Here is a 25,590-nt window from a genome sequence, read left to right as displayed (position 1 = left end):
ACATGAAGAATCCAAAAAATCAAAACTCCTTTATTCTTCTTCGGTGTAGCAGACAGACAGTACAATGCACATAACAGACGTGCCCGGTTAACGCGTTTCACGAATTAAATCGCTTACTCATAACCATACACAAGTGTATGGTTATGAGTAAGCGATTTAATTCGTGAAACGCGTTAACCGGGCACGTCTGTTATGTGCATTGTACTGTCTGTCTGCTACACCGAAGAAGAATAAAGGAGTTTTGATTGTTTTCATCTTACTTTCCCGAGTGCGGTCTACTTTTTTGGATTCTTCATAGCTTGGACGGCGGATCTGACCAGCACCACCCTTTGAACTAACACCTGAGCGGCTCTCTCTTTGTTGTCAATTGACTGTGCAAACACCCAACACTGCATCATGGGAGGAGGAAGAGTCACATGCTTCCCCTTACACGTTACTAACAGGGATTTCACAAGGCTCTGGTAAGTGGCTGGGCAGTGCTGGGAAGGTAAGTTTCAGTAAAGTAACACTTGAAGGGACTCAAGGAAGTCTATATGTCAATTTAAAGCGAAATTTTGGTTTATCCATGTGGCGCAAAGCAACATGATTATTTTAATGCTGCCACTCACAGTGTGGTTTATATTATGGCTTTCTACATCTGATATTCATTTTATATTACTACTAGATTTGATCACTTGTGGTTTTCCCCTTTCCCTCCTTTGCCTGTGTACTTAAATCAATGTAAAGCTTATTACATGATTGTCAACATGTGGTTAAATCACCCAATACCAAATATTTTAAATCAACTATACACCTCTTGCCAAAGATTCTTCAAACAATACACAGGCTCAACACAAGGCCTCCAACCACTACCAGTAAATAGATATCAGCTTGCATGCTAATATGGCCAATTTCAGTGTGCTGGCTAGTGTGAACAAACCACTGATTTTGGGCCATTCTAGCTTCAGCTCATTTTCTTGATGCTGAAGCTTACCTGCACCTTTCTGCTCCCTGCCCTGCCAATTGGCTAGTAATGTAGCCCATCATAGTAATGTGCCAATAGAAATATAAGGGGACTGCATTTTTTTTTGTCTGTCAGAATATACTGACATTTGGGCAAAAAAGGCTTTTTGAACCCACTGCAGAGGTATGCATGCTCCCATAGACGCCTGCTCCTATTACTAGCAGAAGTTCTGTTTTTGATTTTGAGATCAGGTCTCTTGAAAGAGGAACTAAACTCTCTCAATCAACATTAATTATTCTTAATCCATATAAATGCTGCTAGCATTAGTAAATAGATAGGAAAGAATATTATTTTTGCTTGTTTTAACTGTTTTTCTTTTTTACATTTTTTCAGTTTCTTCCTGGTTTCTACTTAAAATGGCCATGGTTAGAAATGCTAGGGGGCCGTTTTTCGAAGTGATTTCTCAATAAAATAAAACATTAGGACATGGAAGGAGGGTGAGTTTGATCTGAATGTTAATATTTAATTAAATAGCTTTTTAAGTTTGTGGTACTCAGATACAATTAAACTGCCCTTTGAAGTGGTTGAAAAGGTAAAAGTTTTTTTTTTTACCTCAATGCATTCTTTGCAATAGGATAAAAAAAACTTTTAAAATTAGCTAACTTTCAAAATTGCCTAAAAATTATACCTAACGTTTTTCCGGTTATCAAGAATGTATTCCAACTCGTCCCCTGAATGTGGGTGGAATTGGGCCATTCTGGAAAACTGCTTCATATCTTAAGGTACTGTAAGTCAAGTCAGTAGTCAGTTTTTAGAAGTCAATATTTACACTGATTTCATCTCTTACAGAGGTTATAACCCTGCACTCCCCAGCATTAGCATTGCTAGGGATTTCTATTGAACGCTACCCTAATCAATTTCACATAATAGGTATGCATATAATAGTTGCAGCCCGACTACCGATAATGATCCAGTGGAAGAGGGATACAGCAGCCTCACTAACAGAGGTTATAAAAAGTGCTCCTATGAACATTTATTTGCTATATCACAAGAGAGAGGCTATTATTTTAAGCACGTACGGGACCCCTTTGTTGAAGGTATTTAAAATTCACAATGTACCTTATGGGTAGTTTTATTTTGTGTCATTAAGGACAATGGAAGACATGATCTTTATTTGTAAAAACATGTATTGTTGTTCAGTGGTTAGATATTGTGTGTGTTATTTTTCTTCCTTTTTTTTTTTTCTTTTTTCTTTTCATTCTTTTTTTGATGTCAGTCTAGCTTAAAAGCATTTAAATAATGTTGTGGCCTGTCCACTCTAATCTGATATTTTTTATATGGACATGGTCATTTGAGAATTTTTATATGGCAATCTTATTAGGTTAATCTGATAATTATAACATGGTAGCTACCACTATATATGATGTCAGTCTTCTGTATGCCTATTTTGCACACATGAAATCTCAATAAAAAGCTAAAAATAATAAAAAATGATAATAGCTATGCCCCTGCCCCCCCCCCCCAGTACTCACCTGAGCCTTATCTTATCTTAAGCCAGCACTGTGCACACCTGCAGCAGTTCTTCTTCCATCTCTCCATCTCACAGGGTTGAATGAAACCATTGGCTTCTGCTGCTGTCAGTCAAAACCTGTAAGCAGAGCGTGGGGGTTGGGGCTGAGCTGGGCTGTGTGTCTGAATAGATGCAAACAGCCTGACAAAGGATCATGCACTCAGCAGGGTGGAGGAACCATGTGCACCAGTGGGAAACCCCAAAAGTGGAGAATCATGGCTGGCTCTGTGCAAAACCATTACACAGAGGAGGTAAGTATAACATGTTTATTATTTTATTGAAAAAAAATCATGATAAACTTTACAAACACTCAAAAACAATTTTGGCAAGATAAAATAGGATTAGGATTTTATGCAATTGATGATTTTTACCTAAAAATCATTAGAGGTAGATTTGTCTGAGGTTATTTGACTTAAAGCAGTATTAATCCCAAAAGCAATCATTTTTCATACTGCAGCTTACCAATTCTTAGATTTGATGGTTGTATTAGTTTCCTTTTTAGGCTTTCTTTCTTCTATTTTTTATTGTGGTGATCCAGCCAGCAAGTCCTTTTTTGTCAACAGAAAAGCTCTCTTGTAGTTACAGAGATGAGACAGACCTTTGACGACTAGCAGGGATGCTTAAATTGATCTTGAGCTTTAAGGAAAAAAAAAAAAAACAGTTTACTGTAACTGAATATAAACTATTAGCTGGAGTTCAGCTTAAATGTGTTACTGTATTTAAACTGCTAATACATCTAACATTCCCCTTACCTCTTCTCAGAAACATATAATAGGTAAGAAATATTTACATTTTCTTGGGTATGCTGTATAAACTGCAGCACATAACAAACCTTTAGGGGAGTTTTCTCAAATTTTACTGCAAAAGTATAAATACACTTTAGCCTGATCTATACTAAGGTAAATTTTGGAAACATTTTTTTTTATAAGTGTAGCCCCCTCCTAGATAGGTGCCAGTGTAGGTGTATATTTTTTTTGGTTTCTCTGCTTAACAGAGATACAGCTAGGTAAATCTAGGAGCTGTCTGCTTAACAGAGAGCTGTGATTGTTGGATAGAACCTGCCCAGTGTGCTCTGATGCTGCTCATCCTAGCTTTAAGTTTCATACTGATCCAATAGGGATACTGTGTATTAGACAGTGGGAGGAACCATGCAGATGAGAGCAGGGGATATTTGTACAGCCCCAGCCAATAGGCATGGGAGGTACCCTGGTGCATGCTGGGTGACTGTACTTATATCTGAGGTGCACATGTGGCTCCTGGTATTTGGCTGGAGAGGGGAGTCCAGGTGGGGAGGGGGCTGCCGTCTCTCCCCAGCACAGGCTGCCATGTGGCCTCAGGTAGTCAATTTGAGGGCCAAAAACAGAGATGCTGAAACCCAAGGATTCTTTTGAGAGCTGTCTCAGGGAGGATGTCCATGGATCTTGTCTGGTATCACAGAGGAAGGTGACCTGTGACCAGGGCCTTGTGAGTACAGACTTCCCACAAGAATCCTGTAGACTGTTGCTGCTGTCAAAATCCCCCTCTTGGTGCTAGAAAGTCAGCGTGCTGGTGTAATGTTCTGGCACCTCTGGTACCTTATTTCCACATTTCTCTCTTAATATTGCGTCCCATCTTGCTATCCAAATGGGACGCATACACCTTTAAGGGCAATGACATCATCGCCGAGCGCCGCTATGAGCGGCTATTTCAATCGCCGGCTTTCTCTCACTCATTGCTCGTTCAAACCGCATGTTCACCGCACCTTCTCTTGTGAAGCTGGAGCTGCTGGCTATTCCCTTTGCCTGAACTTAACCGGAACCTCTCTGCCGATCCGTATCTCGCTACTGGATCACCTCTCACTACTGAACTTTGTTACTACTACCTATCTAGTGATAAGTACCCCACAGGGGATTCCTTACTAACCTGCACTTCTACTGTCATCTACTGCATATACCAGGACTATCTCTATCTAAGCTATTTCCTATCAACTGCATAGACTGTTAGCTCTTGGGACTACCATCAACTATCCTTGCACTAGGTTACTCTGTCTTGTATACTCCATCTGCTGTCTCCTACCATCTGCACTATACTTGACATTAGAACCTATCTGCTTACTACCATCACCTAAACACTCTCCTAATACTACTCCTAGGTGCTCACCATACTATAGCCTGTCTCTCACCTATATACTCTCACATATTCTATCCCTCCATTAACATCAGATTGAGTGTATGTATATTGCATAAACAGGCTGTGCACAGTGATGAAGTCCTGAGAGTTGGATATGTTTGTTCAACAGAATCTCTACACGACTACTGAGTGTGACAATTCTGCAGCTGCAAATCCATCCACTAAACAAAAACGCATGAGCGTTACAGATTGAACGAGCCTTAAAAAAATTATGGATTCAGCAGAATTACCCACTCAGGTACTACAATTAAAACAGCAAGTAGATGCATTGATCCTTGCTCTTACAGAGGTAAAAAACGAAAATCAGGCTTTAAGACAGCAGGTTGGCCGTCTCACGCAGCTTTCTGCTGCTCAGCCCCGTGAGCCTAAGATAAACCCTCCTCTAGTGTTTACTGGTGATCGGAGTAAATTTTGTGAATTTAGAAACGCATGTCGATTGCTTTTCTTGTTAAAACCTCTGACCTACACCACTGACCAAATTAAAGTCTGTACCATTATCTCCTATCTGACGGGTGAACCCCGGGCCTGGGCAGATGCTCTCTTTGAGAAAGATGACCCACTCCTTAACTCCTATCCTTTATTCCTAGCGCAACTCGCTAGTTTATATGAAGACCCCAATAGGCAGAGTACTGCTGATACCCAATTGAGGGCTTTAAAACAAGGAGGGAGACCTGTTGAAGATTTCGTGGCAAATTTCAAAAGATGGTCCCCTGATTCAGGGTGGAACGACACATCTTAGCGAACGCAGTTCAGACTCGGCCTATCAGAGGCCGTTAAAGACGAGCTCACCCGAGCGGATTTACCTGGCACTTTGGATGGCCTGATGCAGACCAGTATCAATATTGACAGACGACTGCGAGAAAGAAAGGCTGAGAAGATGGGCTTACCATTTTCCAGTCCTTCTCGGATGTCGCCTGCTGACCCTACTCCTATGGAGGTAGGAATGATACGCCCACCTTTGACCCTTTCCGAACGTGCCAGGAGGAAAACCGAACATCTCTGCATGTACTGCACATCCTCGGATCATTTGATAAGCGGCTGTCCCCTTGTCCGCAAAAAAAAGGGTGAGTGTTCAAATGTCTTGCTAGGGGGACTAACAACTTCCTTTTCTAATCCTTATCTTTTTGTTCAATTGACACTGCAGTGGGACCAAACTAGGATCACCACCAAGGCTATGATCGACACTGGATCTCGTGGAAACTACATTGATACTTGTTTTGTCTCCTTAAATAAAATACCTATTGTTCCAAAACCCAAACCTGTCTCTGTTAGTTTTATTAACGGTACCCCTTTATCCTCCGGTCCCATCACCAATCAGACACAGGCACTCCTTGTAACTGCTGACAAGTCTCATGTGGAGACCACCACCTTTGATGTATTAACCTCACCACATTTTCCCATTATTTTGGGACTTCCCTGGTTACACATACATCAACCAATCATCGATTGGAAAACAAGAACGCTAGCCTTCTCTTCTCACTATTGCGAAACTACGTGTAATCTCCCCCCATATGGTAGGATCTTGTCTGTGGTGTCGGATGACATTATACCAAAATGTTATCAGGATTTATCGGAGGTTTTCCTTGAGAAAAACGCTCAAGTGTTGCCTCCCCATAGGGACTATGATTGTTGTATCGATCTACTCCCTAATAGTAAGTTGCCTTTCGGTCACGTCTATCCTCTTTCACAAGATGAACTCTCTCATCTCAAGGAATATCTGGATGAAAACTTGGCAAAAGGATTCATCCGACCTTCTACTTCCTCCACTGCTGCTGGACTCTTCTTTGTCCGCAATAAGGATTCTAGTCTTAGGCCTATCATTGATTTCAGACAATTAAATACCATTACAATAAAGGATCGTTATCCTTTACCTCTTATTCCTGAACTTATCGAACAGGTGCGCGGAGCTTCCTACTTTTCAAAATTGGACCTAAAAGGGGCATACAATTTAATTCGAATCCGTGAGGGGGATGAATGGAAGACAGCATTCAGAACCAGATACGGACTTTTTGAGTACCTCGTGATGCCATTTGGGTTGTGTAATGCTCCCGCAGCCTTCCAACGTTTTATAAATGAGATATTCAGAGACTTGCTTGATGTTTGTGTTGTAGTATATTTGGACGATATACTTATTTATTCTCATTCCTTACCTGCGCACATAAAACATGTAAGACTTGTGTTGTCAAGACTACTTGCACATAACTTATATGTTAAACCAAAAAAATGTTTATTCCATAAAGAGGAAGTACTATTCCTAGGATACATTATATCTAAAAATGGAATCAAAATGGACATGAGCAAAATATCCTGCATTCTTGATTGGCCTGTGCCAACCACTCGCAAAGCATTACAAAGGTTCCTCGGATTCTCAAACTACTATAGGAAGTTCATTAAGAACTTCTCTGCAATTGTGAAACCTCTCACACAACTCACAAGCACAAAAAAATAATTCAAATGGTCAGAAGAAGAAAATGGAGCTTTCTGTCTGTTGAAATCAAGCTTTACTTCTGCTCCCATACTACGCCATCCAGACCCATCCCTTCAATACATCTTGGAGGTAGATGCGTCAAATATGGCAGTAGGAGCAGTTCTCTCACAACGACCAACAAACACCTCACCTCTTCACCCAGTTGCTTTCTTCTCAAAGTCATTAAGCCGTCCCGAGGTGAATTACCCAGTAGGTGAGAAAGAGTTACTAGCCATAAAACTGGCACTAGAGAATTGGCGACATCTACTTGAGGGTACTCAATTGCCAATCCTTATATATACTGATCACAAAAACCTTCAATACCTTCAGACTAATAGAACTCTTTCCCACCGGCAGGTACGGTGGTCGTTATTCTTTTTGAGATTTAATTTTTTAATAACCTACACACCTGCAGACAAAAATAAAAAAGCGGATGCGCTTTCACGATTAGCCGAGAATGATTGCACCGAGGTTCCCTCAGTCCCTATAATACCACATGAACATATTGTCGGCATCGTTCGTTCCCTGAAGGAGGAGATTTTGCACAGCATAGGACTGGATTCACCTCCACCACAACTAAATGCTGACGCAGAAGGTTTCCTTTACTACAACGATAAATTATACATACCCCCTATTATGCGAACCAAGATCTTGGAATTGTCGCATGATGTACCTATGGCAGGACATATGGGTATGACTAAAACTTTCAATCTACTTACTAGGCAGTTTTGGTGGCCAGACATGAAGACAACCGTAAAAAAGTTCGTTTCATCTTGCGATATCTGTGCAAGGTCTAAAATTGACAATACGAAACCATCGGGTCTACTTTGTAGTTTACCAATACCCCAGGTTCCGTGGGAAGTGGTATCCTTAGACTTCATAGTGGAACTACCACCTTCCAAAGGATTCAACACCATCTTAGTGTCAGTGGACCATCTGACCAAGATGGCACATTTCACTCCTATCCGAAGACTACCTTCATCCAAACAAACAGCGGAATTACTTGTGAAACATGTCTTTAAGTTACATGGTATTCCAAAAACACTACTGTCTGACCGTGGTTCACAATTCATCTCAAAGTTTTGGCTAGCTCTATGTCAGATACTACGAATAGAGCGTAAACTTACTTCTCCTTACCACCCTCAGACCAACGGACAGACAGAGAGAGTTAACCAGTGCATTGAGCAATATCTACGTTGCTATACTTCATATCTACAGGACGATTGGGTGGATCTCCTCCCGCTGGCGGAATTCGCCTATAACAACGCGACCCACAGCACTACTAAACAAAGTCAATTCTACTTAAATTATGGGTTTCATCCCACACTCCTTCCACCACGTATCTTGCCATCAAGTAATCCAGTGGCATCTGATTATCTTACCCAGATAAAGGATTCCCTGGGATTACTCAACAATACCATCTCACATACTCATAGCCAACAAAAGAGGTACTACGACCTCCGTAGGAAACCCTCTCCCCAATATGCCATTGGGGATCTTGTCTGGCTTTCTACAAAAAATCTGAGATTAAAGATCCCTAGTAAAAAACTTGGACCTCTATTCCTGGGACCTTTCCCAATAAAGAAGCTTATTGGAAAAGCTGCAGTACAACTCACATTACCAACAGACCTCAAGATACATCCCATCTTCCATGTGTCGCTACTAAAGCCCCATGTTCCTAACCAAGGAATAAGGCCTACCATATCACCTCCACCTCCTGTACAAGTTAAAGGTAGAGAAGAATTTGAGATAAAGGAGATTCTGGATTCCCGTATCCATAGAAGAAGACTCCAATATCTAGTACGATGGAAGAACTATGGACCCCAAGATGACACCTGGCTGGATACCTCCGATATACATGCCCCTAGACTGATTCGCAATTTCCACTCGAAATACCCGGAAAAACCAGTTCTAGAGGCCTTCCGGAGCCGGCCTTAAGGGGGGGTACTGTAATGTTCTGGCACCTCTGGTACCTTATTTCCACATTTCTCTCTTAATATTGCATCCCATCTTGCTATCCAAATGGGACGCATACACCTTTAAGGGCAATGACATCATCGCCGAGCGCCGCTATGAGCGGCTATTTCAATCGCCGGCTTTCTCTCACTCATTGCTCGTTCAAACCGCATGTTCACCGCACCTTCTCTTGTGAAGCTGGAGCTGCTGGCTATTCCCTTTGCCTGAACTGAACCGGAACCTCTCTGCCGATCCGTATCTCGCTACTGGATCACCTCTCACTACTGAACTTTGTTACTACTACCTATCTAGTGATAAGTACCCCACAGGGGATTCCTTACTAACCTGCACTTCTACTGTCATCTACTGCATATACCAGGACTATCTCTATCTAAGCTATTTCCTATCATCTGCATAGACTGTTAGCTCTTGGGACTACCATCAACTATCCTTGCACTAGGTTACTCTGTCTTGTATACTCCATCTGCTGTCCCCTACCATCTGCACTATACTTGACAATAGAACCTATCTGCTTACTACCATCACCTAAACACTCTCCTAATACCACTCCTAGGTGCTCACCATACTATAGCCTGTCTCTCGCCTATATACTCTCACATATTCTATCCCTCCATTAACATCAGATTGAGTGTATGTATATTGCATAAACAGGCTGTGCACAGTGATGAAGTCCTGAGAGTTGGATATGTTTGTTCAACAGAATCTTTACACGACTACTGAGTGTGACAATTCTGCAGCTGCAAATCCATCCACTAAACAAAAACGCATGAGCGTTACAGCTGGGTGTATGCTAAAGGGGATACTTGATAGTGTCCTGAAGATACAGAGTTCATTGAGTCTGCAGCTAACACAAGCAAATGACTTTTTCTCCCCATGCAAGTGCTGTATGGTTCAGCAGAAGATCTGCTATTCAGCTCCACTAGGTAAGGCCAAGGGAGAGTTGTCCTCACCTGTACAAAGTTTTCCAAGTTCTCCAAATAAAACACCAAAAACAAATCCCCATAGACTGGTCATTGGAGACAACGAGCGAAAGAATGTGTGTGCATATGGAAGTGTGTGAAAATGCCCGGTATCTGGCAACAGGATAATTAGAGGGAGACCCAAGATAGATATATACTCAGCAGCCCCTACAGGGATAGTGCTACATAAGCAGAGTAATATTTTGTGCCATGTAAAATAATAATTGGCTGTGATTATTCAAAAGTACAACTGCACAAAGTACTGAAGACCTCAGTAAACAGGTAGCACATCTTACTTTGTTTATCTGCTTCTAAAGTAAACTTTGGTTGTTTAAATAGTACCATCTCACTTTTTTACAGCATTAGTGAATCCAACGTCACTATGATAATTACAATTAGGTGAAGCTAAATTTTGTGAATTCTGTAATGTGAGACATCTGTCTCTTACATTTTTTGGCATAAGCAGAACATTTTTTACATATTTGTGATGCCGGGCTTAGGTTAGTTTTTTCCAGCTAACGTTGGATTTAGAAAGTTTTGACAGTGTCCTAAACTGATCTCCATCAGGTTGAAGCCTAAGGTATATTTTGAGTTGTGTTCTGACATTCATCAAACACCTGCATGATTACATTACAAAAAAAATTAAAAATGAGATGTTGGTTATAAAACACAAGGCGTGTTACCTTCTGATGTATTTTTCAATTAATACAAAAATTAGAAGATCTTATCTGCTATGTTTGGCCACATCCCTTTTAAATATATGGAAAATATTTTCCCCTATTTCCCTATTTTTCCCTATTCCCCATCTGAAAAAGAGATGTCGGTTGTATTTTTTTTTTTTTTTTTTTTTAATGTTCTTTTTTATTGAAATTTAACAACAAACAAAGAATGCATTCAGGTACATTGCAATAGCAAAAAAATGCAACAGTAATTGGGGAAGAGGAAGGGGAGGGGGGGGGGAGAAGGGGAAGGGTATCCGACATAAGGACTAATACAAATTACCATCAGCAATATAACAAAAACAGAAAGAAAGGAGAGACTCCAGTATTAGCATACTAGGTAGACACATCCCATATGGAAAAAAAGCCCGTAATAGGGAGGAGCAAGAGCCACCCCCACAGCCCCACGTGGGAACATACTTGCCATGGGGGAGGCCCCCGCATCCCCCCCATACATCTAGAGTACATTCAGGGATAGTAACTCCAGCACTGCCACACCTTCAGAAAGTGGTTATATGAAAGAGAGTTCACTGCCAACGCTTTTTCTAACATATAGTTGTTGTTGACAGTCAATACTACTTCAGAGAAATTAGGGACTTCCAAAGAACGCCATCTGCGTAGGATCAGAGCCCTGGAAGCTAGGAGGATATGGGTAACTACCTGTCTATATTGGGCGGGATAGAGCTCAATACCCACGTTCAACAGAGCTAGTTCCTTCCTAGGGGGTCCCAGTATACCCGTACATTCCGCTATACAACGAAAGATCCTATTCCAATAACTTGTCAACGAGGGACATTCCCACAGAACATGTGCCAGCGTCCCTCTATGTCCACATTCACGCCAACATAGATCAGGAACAGATGGAAAGATTTTCGACAGTCTGTGTGGGGTATAATACCACCTATTAACAATTTTCAACATCATCTCCCAATGCGAAGTACAGTGGGAGTATTGGTAAGTCGAGGTGAGGGCCCTGGACCATTGTTCCAGGGTGACGGTGACACCGAGATCTCTCTCCCATCTCCGCATAGAGACGGAGTACGGAGGGTCCGGCCTGCGCAGGAGCAGATCATAAAACAGAGAGATGCCCTTGGCCTTTTTTAGTGAGGAGTGGTAAAACGCCCATGCTTTCATAGGTATTTTTACGGTCTGCAGGGGGTACTTCCTGAGGAAGCTACATATCTGCAGAACTGTAAGAAAGAGGGAAGGGGGCACTCTGAAGCGGTGCATCAACATCTGGGGGGTCAACAAGTCACCATCGGCGTAAAAATGGGAAAGTTCGGAGATGCCTAGGTTCAACAAACTGGACACTGACAGAGAGGGTATATGTGCGGATAACACAGTCACAGGCAAGGATGAAGAGGAGTGGGGAGCCACCCCATCCTCGCCCACGCATGCGTCCCCCAACCTCCTCCAAGAAAGTAGGGCCTCCCGCAACGTCGGGGGGAGCCCAGATAGCGGCCATCGTATCCAAAGGTCACTCAAGAGCAACAACCGAAGATCTTTGATAGGCGCCATGTGACCCTCCAGAGACTTCCAAGGGAAGCAGTTCCCAGGGTCAAACCAAGCCCTCAGTTGGTCCAATCTAGTGGACCAGTAATACGTCGAGAGATCTGGGAGTTTGGCGCCCCCCAAAGCCTTGGGCTGGATTAACAGGGATGTAGAGACTCTGGCCCTCTTACCGTACCAGATAAAGTTGCGTAAGCTACAAGACAGGGCAATCATGCATTTCCTAGGGAAGGGGATGGGAATCGCCCTAAAGATATAGAGTATTTGTGGCAGGATCATCATTTTATAGGCGGCCATCCGACCGCCCCAGGAAATGTCAGTCTTAGCCATGTCCCCCATCTCTTTATTGATTTTCTTAAGCAAGGGGTCTAGGTTAGCAGGAAGGAGTCTAGCTATACTCGGGGTAACTCTCACCCCCAGATAAGGGATTTGCTCCCCTGTCCATGGGTAGGGATATTTCAGTTGAAGGAGGGCGGCTACCTTCGGGTCAATTCCCATGTTGAGTATTAGGGATTTAGATGCGTTGACCTTGTGGTAGGAAATCTCCCCAAAGGCCAGTAGTATCTTGTGTACCGCCGGTAGGGACCAGACCGGGTTTGTCAGGACAACTACAACATCATCCGCAAACAGGTTAACCTTGTGGACGGTGTCTCCCACTCGGAACCCCTCGACCCCGTCGTCAGAACGAATGGCCTCCGCCAGCGGTTCAATCATCAGATTGAAAATCGCTGGAGAGAGAGGACAACCCTGGCGGGTACCATTGGAGATGACGAACGGGGCCGAGGCAACGCCCGAGGCGAGAACCTGGGCCGAAGGGGATGAATAGAGAGCCAACAGAGCAGACAAGATGCCCCCCGAGAAGCCGAACTTCTCTAAGGTCATCCTCATATAGAGCCAATTCACTCTATCAAACGCCTTCTCTGCATCCAATGTGAGGAGCAGAGAAGGGGTTTGGGAACTCTCGGCCACATGCACCAGGTCAATAATACGCCTAGTGGCATCCGACGTCTGTCTGCCTGGCATAAACCCCATTTGATCATGTTTGATTAGGTGCGGGAGGACGGTCTGTAAGCGGGCGGCCAAGATTTTAGCATATATTTTGGTGTCGCTATTCAGAAGGGAAATGGGCCTGTAATTAGCTGGGAGGCTAGGATCCTTCCCAGGCTTGGGGATGGTAGTGATGTAGGCACCCAACATTTCCCGAGGGAAGGTGGATGTCGACATCGCCTTATTGAAGACCCGAGCAAGGAATGGGCTGAGGGTATGGTTGTGAAGTTTATAGTAGTCGTTGCCTAATCCATCCGGGCCCGGAGACTTGCCAGTAGGAAGGGATTGGATCACCCTGGACACCTCCGATACAGATATCGGAGCCGACAGGGTACTGAGTTGGGTTTCAGATAGGGAGGGGAGAGAGAGCTTGGACAGAAAGCTCTGGATGGCCTCAGCACTGGGTTGGGTGGTGGAGGGGTCTTGAGACAGGTTATAAAGAGAGCCATAGAACGTCGCAAACTCATTTGCGATGTCTTTTGGGTGCGTGAGTTTAGCTTTAGAGGCATGGTGCGTTAGGTGGGAAATGCGGGCAGACGCCCGCCGTTGTTTGACCCGGGACGCCAGAACCTTACCCGCCCTGTTAGCATGAGCATAGTAGCGAAGTCTAAGACTTTTGAGGTGGCGATCATAGCGTTCCAGGAGGTGGGATTTAAGGGACTCACGCTTACGGGTCAGATCCCTAGTCACTGTGTCGGTAGGGGCTCATTTGTGGATTGTCTCCAACTCCTTAATTTCCTCAAGGAGATCCGTTAACCTTCGGTTGTAAGCCCTGCGCAATCTGGCAGTTTGCTGGATGCACACCCCACGAATGAAAGCCTTATGCGCCCCCCACAGTGACCAAGGATCCGAAACCGAAGGAGCGTTTATATGGAAGTACTCCAACAATTGATTCCCTATAATCTTGCCTGTCCTTGTGTCCTGGAGGACCTTGGTGTCACATCGCCAGATGGAAGTCTGTTCCCTGGGTCCGCCCTCCTCCAGAACCATCTCCACAGCCGCATGGTCAGACCATGTGATGCTTCTGACAGCCGAGGAGGAGACCTTACCCAGTAAAGGGAGATCCGTCAAAAACATGTCAATACGTGCATAGGAACGATGCCTGGAGGAGTAGTGGGAGTAGTCTCTTTCCGAGCCATGCTGGCACCTCCAGACATCGTAGAGTTGTTCCCTGTGGAGGAGGGATTGTAAAGAAAATTGTCGCCCCCGGGCGGGCACCGAGGTGTCAAGCCCTGGGTCGACCACCGTATTAAAATCTCCACACAGTACCAGATTACCATACACATTAGCAGTCACCTGCCGAAGCAGCCTCAAGAGAAACCTTTTCTGATGACTATTTGGAGCATACAATACCACAAGAGTCATAGGAAGAGAGTTGAAGTCCCCTTTCAGGATCAGGAAGCGGCCATCTGGGTCGCAGGTCTGGTCCTTAAGGGTAAAGGCCACAGTGTCCCTGATTGCCACCAAGACTCCTCGCTTCTTCTCCGGAGCGTTGGCAAGAAAAAGATGTGGAAAGTTCCTATGGGAGAATCGCGGCGGCTGGGTGGCTTTAAAATGAGTCTCCTGTAGGGCAACAACATCAGCTCGACTGGTGCACAGTTCAGTCCACAAGGAGTGGCGTTTGACAGGGTGATTCAATCCGTTGACATTCAGAGAGAGCATTTTAATGGTCATGGCGGGTGGCTTAGGGGGGAACGGTCAAGCTGAACGAAAGCAAAGTAACAGAGTTCAGGGTGCAGCATGATGAGGAGCGCTGGAGTCAACGAGGTGAACAAATAAGCAAAAAACAATCCAACGTCGGAACAGGAACATGGGGAGGAAGGGAAAGGAACAGGGGCCTCGGACGGAGCCCGAACCATAAAAAAAGTCTGAAAGCAGGAGGAGCCTGCAACAGGTAACGAGGGGCCAGAAGGATTAGGGTCATCCTAGGCCTGAGACTAAATTGGAGACTGTGGGAAGACAATCTCACCTCCTAATGAACGTTGCGCTGAGTTGGAACGTTTGCGTGATGCTACTTGCCAATCACTGGGGACGGGCGTCGGTGAGGGAGCCGTAGAGGGTCGAGGGGGCGACTCCGGAATGATGTTCCACCGTCGCAGCAGAGCCAGACCTTCCTCCATGGTAGAGATAGAAACTGTAGACCCATTGTGGGTTATGGACAGGACAGCCGGATGCTTCCACTTGTGTGGGATGTGGTGATTCCGGAGGGCCTTATTCACCGTAGCCAGGTTCCTACGCTTCTGCAGGGTGTGCCTGGACAAGTCGGGAAGGATCTGGAGTTGAGGGTACTCTCCCGGCAGGGACTGCAACTTCCTGGATGCCATAAGCACCTTATCTTTAGTCTGAAAAAAATGGACACGAAGCAGTACATCCCGAGGTAGATCCTGGGCAATAAAGCTGGGCTTGGGTATCCTGTGTATCCTGTCTATCTCAAGCTCAGCTGCAGAGAGAGACGGCACCAATGCAATAAAAAGGGTCTTGGCCATTTTTTCCAAGTTTTGCGGAAGCACAGATTCAGGGACACCCCTTAGCTTCAAGTTGTTCCTGCGAGACCTGTCCTCCAGGTCCGCAACTTTGTCCTTCAGCCAGGAGATTTCCTCAGAATGGTTATTATGGGCAGCCACCAAGGTGTTAAGGGAAAGTGAGCACTTCTCCATGGAGGCCTCCACAGTATCCACCCGCTCCCCAAGATGGCGGACCTCACGCCGTGTCTGGGACATTCCCTGCACCATGTCGGCGTGCAAGGAGGTCCACAGGGATCTCATCATGTCCTTCAGCAGGGAAGCTGACACCTGCTGATCTCCCTCCGGGAAGGCCGCAAAGGGATCGGCCATAGCTGCAGGCTGGGTCTGGGATTGAGCAGGAGCAGCAGACATATCCATGTGTGCCCCTCCGTAGCTCTCAGGGGGAGAGGGGCCCCGGCGTGGTTTTTGTTTAGCAGGGCTATTGAAAGTCGGGGATGGCGGGGTAGAGGAGCCCGAGGAGTTCCCGCTATCGGGATTTGCTACTTGCCTGAGCGGCAGAGATCCATCCCCTGGCAGGCTGCGAGATCGCTCCCGTGGAGGCCTTTGTTGCTGAGGCGGACCGGCGCCATGATGCTTGAGACCGGCGGCGCTGGATATAAGAAATCCGTCCATCCGAGCGTACTTGTGGGCACCCTTCTTGCCCTTCGCCATCCGGCACACTACCAGGAGATAGATGGAGGTGAGAGGGTCGTTCCGTGGTGTCAGTGAAGGCTGTAGTCTCGAGTGGCCGACGGAGCTGCAGGACTATGCGGCCGTCTCCAGCGCCGTACACCACGCCCCCTCGTCGGTTGTATTTTTAATACACAAAGGCATGTTACCTTCTGATGTATTTTTCAAATAATACAAAAACGAGAAGATCTTATCTGCTATATAAGGCCACATCCCTTTTGAATATATGGAAAAGAGTTTCCCCGTTAAAATGGGACATTAAAGGCTCAGGGAGTAAACATGTACTTGTATTAAAAAGCTATAATATTATTTGCAGAAAAGGTTTTTTACATACACAAAAATATGAAAAGGTTATACATCATAAAAGTGGGGTACAGTATTGTTTATAGCAAAATCACACAATATTACTTGGGGGGGACTCCTTTTCCAATTTTTTAAATAATACATATCGTAAATTCTGCTGAATTAAGTGTCAATGCACGTAATAACATACACCAACGCATGTTGATGCACATCTTGACGTGTTGGCATTTCCACTGATTACAATGAAAAACGCATCAATCAAAAATGCAAAGGAATGAGTACCTAAATGAGCAGATATTATTATGACTATTAGAAAATAATGACTATTAGATAATTATCTAATCATTGGAAAGAATATAGAACAACATATCTGACTGGTTACTAAGGACAACAAAACCAAACCGTTTAAATATTGTTATCCATCCATATTTTTCTCCAGCTATTTATTGTCTGTAGAGTTTTCAAACCCAGTGACATTTTCAACCCCTCAATTTTAGCTAATAGTACTGCCTTAAAGCTGAACTCCAACTTTCTTTGCAATCGAACTGAAAAGATTGATCAATACCAGCATGGATCATAACTCTGTACCATGTTGTTCTATTGTCTGCAGATCCCCTGATCTTCTGGGTTTAGTTGTGGCTTTGTGTCATGTGACACTCTGTATATCCTACTGATAGACTCTTTCCCTTCCACAGCCACTTCCTGCAGCTAGAACCTATGACACTCCCCTCCGTAGTCTTTCAGACTCTGCAAATGATGTAACTTCCTTCACAGCTCTGATGGTGGGTGGGATTAAAAACATCCTGATTAGCATTCAATCTCGCTCAGTCACACCTACAGGAGGAGTCCAAACCTCCCAAGTCCAGCCTCACCAATCACAGCATTACTCAAGAAGGAAAAACCTTCATACACAGTGTGTTCTGAAAGCTAGCCATGCTATTGCTGCGCAGGATTAAGTGGATCACAATTAGCATCAATCATGCATAGTTAAATATGGCCGACCAGTGTGAACAGAGTTCCAACCCTCAAATCCCACCCTCCTAGAGTCCTGCTCTCTGTGAAGTGTTTAATTTACATATGACAGAAACACCTTCATAATAACCTCCCATCGCCCTTCCTCTGTAGTTTTGAAGTAAGTTATTATTCTTTGGCATGCTGCAAGACAGAAATGACACAGGAGGAGGTATGGCAAATTTACACCTTTACCAACCACATGAAGGCCCAGAAACACCCATAGTAACCCTAGGACCCACCCATATTAACTCCCCTAACTGGTACATGTGACTCACATAGCCCGCCCTGAAGCTACAGAGGTTTAAAGCATCATGGGACATGTAGTATCAGGACCGGAAAAGGAAGGAAACAGGAAGTCAGAGAACTCTGAAATTCAGCCAGGAGAAGGAATGACATCACAAACACCGAAACCTGCTGTGCACAGCTAAAGTAGGTAAGTTACAGATAAGCTCACACTGGGGTTGTGATTCATTGACATGCACAATGCATCTGTTGTTTTGGGGAGGAAAAGCTGGAGTTCTTCTCTAAAGTTGAAACACAGGATAACCTTAACTAATCTAAAGCCCCCTTCCAACTCCGAAAATCTATACTGACTATCCCGTGGAAGAAAGCTGCATATACTTACCTATCTTCAGGCAGCACCAGTCTGGTCACATGGTTGGCTCCCCTGTGTCAGCCAGTGCTGGCTACAGGGGATGGGAAGGAAGGGCCGATAACAGATAAGCCTTAGTAAGCCTGTGTGTAACATCACCAGACAGGCAATACTAGCTGTTGTCGAGCACTAGGGATGGACCGAACACCCCCCTGTTTGGTTCGCACCAGAATACCTCGAACAGGAAAAAAGTTCTAGCGAACATGCAAACTCAATAAAAGTCTATGGGACATGAACATGAATATGAATAATCAAAAGTCCTCATTTTAAAGGTAGATGTTTTTTTTTTTTTAAATAGTTTTTTTAAAGGAGCAATGATTTTAATGATGCTTAAAGTGTAACAATAAAAATTGAAAATTCCTTTATATGTCTTGCCTGGGGGGGGGGGTCCCCCTAGTCTGCCTGTAGAGTGGCGCATCTGCAATACAGATTAAAAAATATGAAAAAAAAAAACAGCAAAACTTTATAAAAGACGGTGTGGGGCCCCCCCAAAATTCATATCAGACCTTTATCTGAGCATGCAGCATGGCAGGTTAGGAGAGGGGGGGATGAGCAAGCGCCCCCCCTTATGAACTATACCAGGCTCCATGCCCTCAACATGGAGAAGTGGGTGCTTTGGGGCAGGAGGGGCTCTGCCCCCCACCCCAAAGCACCTTGTCCCCATGTTGATGGGGACAAGGGCCTCTTCCCGACAACCCTGGGCTGTGGATGTCGGGATGTGCAGGCAGGGGGGCGCTTATCGGAATCTGGAATTCCCTTTTAATATGGGGGCCGCCAGATCCCGCCCTCCCCTATGTGAATGGATATTGGGTACATAGTACCCCTACCCATTCACCAAAAAAATTGTCAAAAGTAAGAAACATAGGAAACAGGTTTTGACAAATTCTTTCATAAAAATGTAAAAAAATAGTGTCCCTCGATGTAAATCCATCGTCAATCACGACGCCCTCCGGAACCGAAAAATAGAAAAAATAAAAACGCTTCCGCCTCTTGGGAAGCCTCCTACCGTCTGCCCGATCTGCGCTTTGACAGCTCTTATATAGGCAAGGGGCAGGACCACCCGACTACGTCACCCATTGGCACTGCCCCTTTTGCCGTGTGAAGTCACGTGATGTCAGAAAGAGACAGAAGCGGTTTTAATTTTTTCTATTTTTTGAGTGTCGTGATTGACACCCGATTTACATCGAGGGACACTATTTATTTATTTTTTTAATAAAGGACTTCTCAAAAACTGTTTCATGTGGTTCTTACTTTTTGACACTTTTTTTGTGAATGGGTAGGGGTATTATGTACCGGGATCTAGGATCTATTATGGGCCAGGATCTAGGGGCCCCCTTATGAAAGAGGGCTTCTAGTTTCCAAAAAGCCCCCCCACCTGCAGACCCCCACAATCACAGCCCAGGTTGTCTGGAAGAGGCCCTTGTCCCCATCAACATGTTGAGGGCAAGTGGCCTACTATGGTTTAGGAGGGGGTGTGCTAGCTCGTTCCCCCCCTTTCTTGGCCTGCCAGGCTTCATGCTCAAAGAAGGGTCTAGTATGGATTTTGGGGGGACCCCATGCCGTTTTTTTTAATTTTGCTGTGGAGTTCCCCTTAAAATCTGTACCAGACCCAAAGGGCCTGGTATAGATTTTGGGGGGGGGGCCTCACGCCGTTTCTTTTTTTAATTCTGTCATAGGGTTTCCCTTAACCACCTAAATACAAGGTACCTTCACTCCATCTTGCCAAGACTAATTTTCAGCTCTTTGTGCTCATTGGCGTCTATGGGAAATCTTGGTCAGCTTGGCATGGCACTGCTCCCGAGCCATAAGTGACAGGGACCCCAAACTTAGGGAACACCGAGAGGGGGTCCAAGACTACAACATATCCAATTTTAGAGTCAGACAGCTTGCCTGGATATCTATATATGCCTGCAAATTACTATTGCAACGCAGTACATGCATTGAGAAGTTAAAAAAGGTATTGCTTCACTTTAAGTACATTTTCTTTTTGCATAAATGCTCTGGTCCCATTATGTACTAAAAGTGGGGTATGCCTGTACACTACACTGTACATGCAAAGAGGATTGGCATTCAAAATTGCAGCACCAGGTCAAGGCATAGATCCCCTTCCAACTCAAGGTGCCGTGGTAAAGACCTGGCCCCTCCATCCAGAGCCCACAGCCGCTCGGGTCATTCTCCCGAGAAGAAATGCTGAGGATGTGGCCTGCAGGTTCCAGATGGAAAATCCCTCTGCGACCGTTGCTATGCCCAAGCAGCAGGTGAAAGGGGGAGCATGGACCAGCATCTGGAGTCTGTGGTGAGACGCGTACACAGAGATTCCCTGTCTGATTTGGGGGGTCACCCGACTTTAGTCCTGTCATGCTCTCCTGAATGGGAAGCTCAGGGTCAAGATTTCTTGGAGTCTTCCCAGCCAAGTCGTCCTTCCATCTTGCTGTCCGAGAGCGATTCGGAGATGGACAATCCCTGTTTAGGGTTCGATTTTGGCCTTGTTCTTCCTCTGGTGAAGGCGGTAAGGGAAGCCCTTGATTGGGAGGCTCCAGCGGTCTTTCCCCCTAAACAGAAGAAGTTCTTCAAACAGTTAAGCAAGGAGCGTATGAATTTTCCATTCCTAGGAGAATTGGGGGAAATTATCACTGAAGAGTGGAAGAAGGTGGAGAGGAAGAATTCTATGCTCTCTCAAATGTCAAAGCTCTATCCGTTTAAACAGGAGGAGGTCAAGCACTTAGAGTCTGCTCCTCTGGTGGATACGGACGTAATGAGGCTCGTTAAACACGTAACTCTTCCTCTGGAGGATACAGTTTCCTTTAAAGACCCTTTGGAAAGAAGAATTGATTCAGGACCTTAAGCAGGTCTATCTTACAGCGGGCATGGCCTGCAAACTGGCCTTAGCCCTAGCCGCAATGTCTAAAGCAGTGGAGATCTGGACCGACGGCATTGATGAGACCCTCAGAAGTGTCTCGGAGGAAGTGGCCAGGAGCTCCCCCATTCAGTAGTTGAAGATGGCTTTGGCGTTCCTGGGTGAGGCGTCCATTGACATCATCTGTCTTCTGGCCCGGATTATGCTATCCTCTGTTACCGCCAAGTGCGCCCTTTGGCTCCGGCCTTGGGTGGCCGATGTTGCGTCTAAGCAGGTGTTGTGCCGGATTCCTTTTGAGGGTTCTTCTCTCTTTGGGAACAAGAGAGTGCTATAACTCGGGCCACTGGTGGTAGGTCGGAAATCCTCCCCAAGGATAGGCACCTGGTTGGCCAAAAACGAGCGCCACCGAGGAAGCAAAATTGTAGGATGCGCCAGGGAGGCACGTAGCTACAAGCCCGGCAAAAGGAAATGTGTCTGGTGATCAGGAGGCTACGAAGTCCTTTGAGATTCGGCCCGCTCAGGCATGTCGGGTGGGGGCTCGTCTCTTCCACTTTCGACGTGTCTGGGCGGCCTCAATCCGGACCCCTGGACCATCAGTACAGTCTCTGTGGGTCACTCCTGGACCTTCTACAGCAACCCCGAACTCAAGTTCCTTCCCACTTCACTTCATTCATCGAAAGAAAAAAGTCAGACTCTTCTTTCCTATGTAAAATCCCTGTTAGTTCAGGGCGCAGTGGTTCTCGTTCCGGAGATCGAAAGAGGGCAGGGAATCTACTCACCTCTTTTCATGGTCCGGAAAAAGAATGGTGCCTGGAGGCCCATCAAAGACCTCGCACCTCTGAACCAGTTTATCTGCAAAGGAAAATTCAAAATACAAATCTCTGTTGACGATCCAGCATTCGGTCCAGCCAGGAAATTGGCTAGTATCTATAGATCTAAAGGAAGCATATTTTCATGTTCCCGTCGCGAGAAGTTTTCAGCGGTTTCTCCACTTCGCCATAGGTCGGACTCACCTCCAGTTTACTTGTCTCCCCTTCGGGCTTTCTACATCACCTCGTACATTTTTGAGGGTCTTGTTGGCGGTGGTGGCCTTGACCAGAGTCAGAGGCATCAGGCTGCATCATTATTTGGACGATTGGCTCCTCGTATCTCAGGACAGGTCCCAGCTCCTCGAGCACAGAGGTCAAGTCATCGTGGTTCTCCAGGAGTTCGGGTGAATCCTGAATATTGAGAAGAGTCACCTGGTGCCCACACAGTCTCTCGTATTTCCGGATGCTCAGTTCAATACGGCGAAAGGTACCATCTCTCTGCCCGAGGAAAAGATTCCGGTAATCTGGGACAGGATTGTGCTTGCCCTCTCTTCCTCTCATCTCACTGCCCAACAGTGCCTGAAAATAGTTGGGACTCTAGTAGCCACAGCCCCCATGGTGAAATGGGCAATATTTCAAGAGTTGGCCCTTCCAGAAAGGCTTTCTCCAGCAGTGGACATCAGGGGACTTGGTCCAACATATCTATCTAACTGCAACCATGAAGAGATGCCTTCCCTGGTGGTTGCTATGGGAGAATCCTTTCAATTGTCACTCCATAGCTCCCGTTTCGTGGGTCATGGTGACCTCAGATGCCAGCAGTATGGGTTGGGGAGCTCACTGTCTGTCAGAAATGGCACAGGGCAAATGGGCCTTTCCTTCCCACAGAGTAGTCTCCAAGGTTCTAGAACTCTTTAGGGCGCTTCAGGCCTTTTGTCATCTGATTCAGGGGTCCTTGGTGATGCTCAGACTGGACAAAACAACAGCAGTGGCTTATGTGAAGAGACAGGGGGGAACCCGCAGCTGGTCCATGCTCTGAGAGGTGGAGCCAATTATGTCCTGGGCTCAGAGGAATCTGTCCAATCTATCGGCAGCATATGTCCCGGGAGTACCAGGAGTACAGAACCTGCAGGCGGACTTTCTCTCTCGAATCACGCTCGACAACAACGAGTGGTCTCTCCACAAAGAAGTCTTTGAGTGGGTTCAGTCCCTGGGGTTCTTTCCGGAGGTCGACCTCTTTGCGGCTCCATGCAACAAGAAGCTTTCAAAATACTACACAAGGTTCCGAGATCCCCAGGCCTTCGGGGTAGATGCCCTCACGGACCATTGGAAGTTTCACAGAGCCTATGCATTCCCACCGGTCCCAATTATTCTTATGTTTCTGCAGAGGCTCAGGATGGAAGCAGTGGAAGTCCTGGCAATAATTACATACTGGCCCAACAGACCGTGGTTTCCTTTACTGACGCTGCTCAGTTACCGGGCTGGGTTCCGATTTCCCTACCTCTAAGGCCGGACCTGTTGTCTCAGGGCCCTACTCTACACCCTTGCCCGGCACGTCTGCCTCTCAATGTGTGGTTTTTGAGAGGAGGAGGTTGGAGACCCTAGGATGTCCGGAAGAAGCTATCCCTACTCTTCTGAACGCTCAGAGAAGTAGCACTAATAGAGTTTACAAGAGAATATGGTCCAAGTTCTCTAGCTATTTGTCTCCTAGGGCTGGCCCAGGTGCGGCACCTACGGTCCAGGATATTCTGGGCTTCTTAAAGGCAGGTCTGGATTTGTCCCTGTCAGTTAGCTCACTCTGGGTGCAGGTATTATCCATCTCAGCCTTCACAGGGGTGTCTTGGGCTAGGCATTCGCTGGTACGTCAGTTTTTCAAGGATGCAACAAGACTTAGGCCTCAAAGGAAGCCAAAATTTCCCAAATTGGACCTTCCCTTGGTCTTGGATTTCTTCTCTTCACTTAGTTCGGCCTCTAGTGGGCCTCTATCAATCAAGGAGCTCACACTCAAAACAGTATTCCTGGTGGCCATTACATCAGCAAAGAGGGTCTCCAAGATCCAAAGCTTGGACTCAAGAGAGCCGTTCCTAACCTTCTTCCTGGACGTGTAAAAGGAAGTGTAAAAAAAATGTGGAAAATCAAATTTCTTCATAAATTTAGGCCAATATGCATTCTGTTACATGTTTTTGGTAAGAAAAAAAATCCCAGTAAGCAATCTTTGGGATATATCCTGGAATTTTTATTTATTATGTATTTTATACTAGTAATTGCTTTGCAAGAACACAGAATCCATCCCTTCCCCCTTGTCAGAACGGAACTCTGCCTTGTGTACATAGGCAGAGCTCCATTCTAAGTCTCTGCTCGACGATCGACAGATAAGCTTCTACTGTGAATAATCACAGCAGAAGAAGTGAGCCCCCTGCAGGTGGAAGTGCAGGATCTTGCATATATACCTGATCTGGCGCACAGCTGCTGCCCTGTAGCAGTAAAACTGCAATAGGGCAGTCAACAAGTGGTTAAAGAAGTGTTTGAAAAAGTTCCAGAGTGCATACAATATGTGATCATGGAGAAACCAGGGTCACTGACCCAAATGTTGGTTTTTCTCTTAAAGCTTCTCATAAAACCCCCGAAATGCAGATATGACAATGTGAAAATGTTAAATATGGAGACTGGTAAGTCATGCAAGGAGGTTTTGCTTGGTTAAAAGTATTGGTAGAGACCTAGTGTCATGTACCTTGGTTGGAGGCCCAGCAGACAAGAGGGCTTCCCTATCCAGGTCTGGTCCAAACATACCTGAATGTGGGAACAGGCTTGCAAAGGCCTAGGGTAGCACAGGTGTCGGGACCTGGACAGCAGGTGATGTTTAAAAGAGATGGTCTGTTGAGATAGTGGTTATGCAGATAAGGAAACACCTCACAATCAGCAGTGGTAGAGAGTCCATGCTCTAATTGTGTGGAAATTCCAGACAGAGCCCAGAAGACAGATCTGGTAACCAGGTTTCAAAGGAGCAGGCAAAAAGATGTAGTCAAAAGTCAGGCCAGGGTTATACATGGGTGGGTAGAGGTAGAGGCAGCAGTGCCTGGAGACAAGCCAGGTCAAACACAGGAGATCAAGCAGGGGTGAGGTCAACTTTGGGACTTATTAGTGGTGACAGACAATGGGTAGAATACCCTGGATGAATACTAGGGAGCTTCCCTTTAAATGCCGTTGGGCAGCTGTTGTAATAGAGGTATCTCCAAACTCAAAAGAAATAGGAGAAATGGTTCTGGTGATAAGCCATACAGGACCTGTTATGGGTGGGATAGTGCAAGTCAGGAAGGCAGTAGAATAAGGCAGGAAAATACCCAGTATGACAATAGATATTAGAGATGTTTTAAGAAAGGTGACATGGGTTACTTTCATTGTGT

This window comes from Pelophylax lessonae, assembly GCF_965119305.1.
Source record: "Pelophylax lessonae genome assembly, chromosome: 5".
NCBI lineage: Eukaryota > Metazoa > Chordata > Amphibia > Anura > Ranidae > Pelophylax > Pelophylax lessonae.
The sequence above is the reverse complement of the archived record's forward strand: the minus strand, read 5'-3'. Positions refer to the sequence as shown.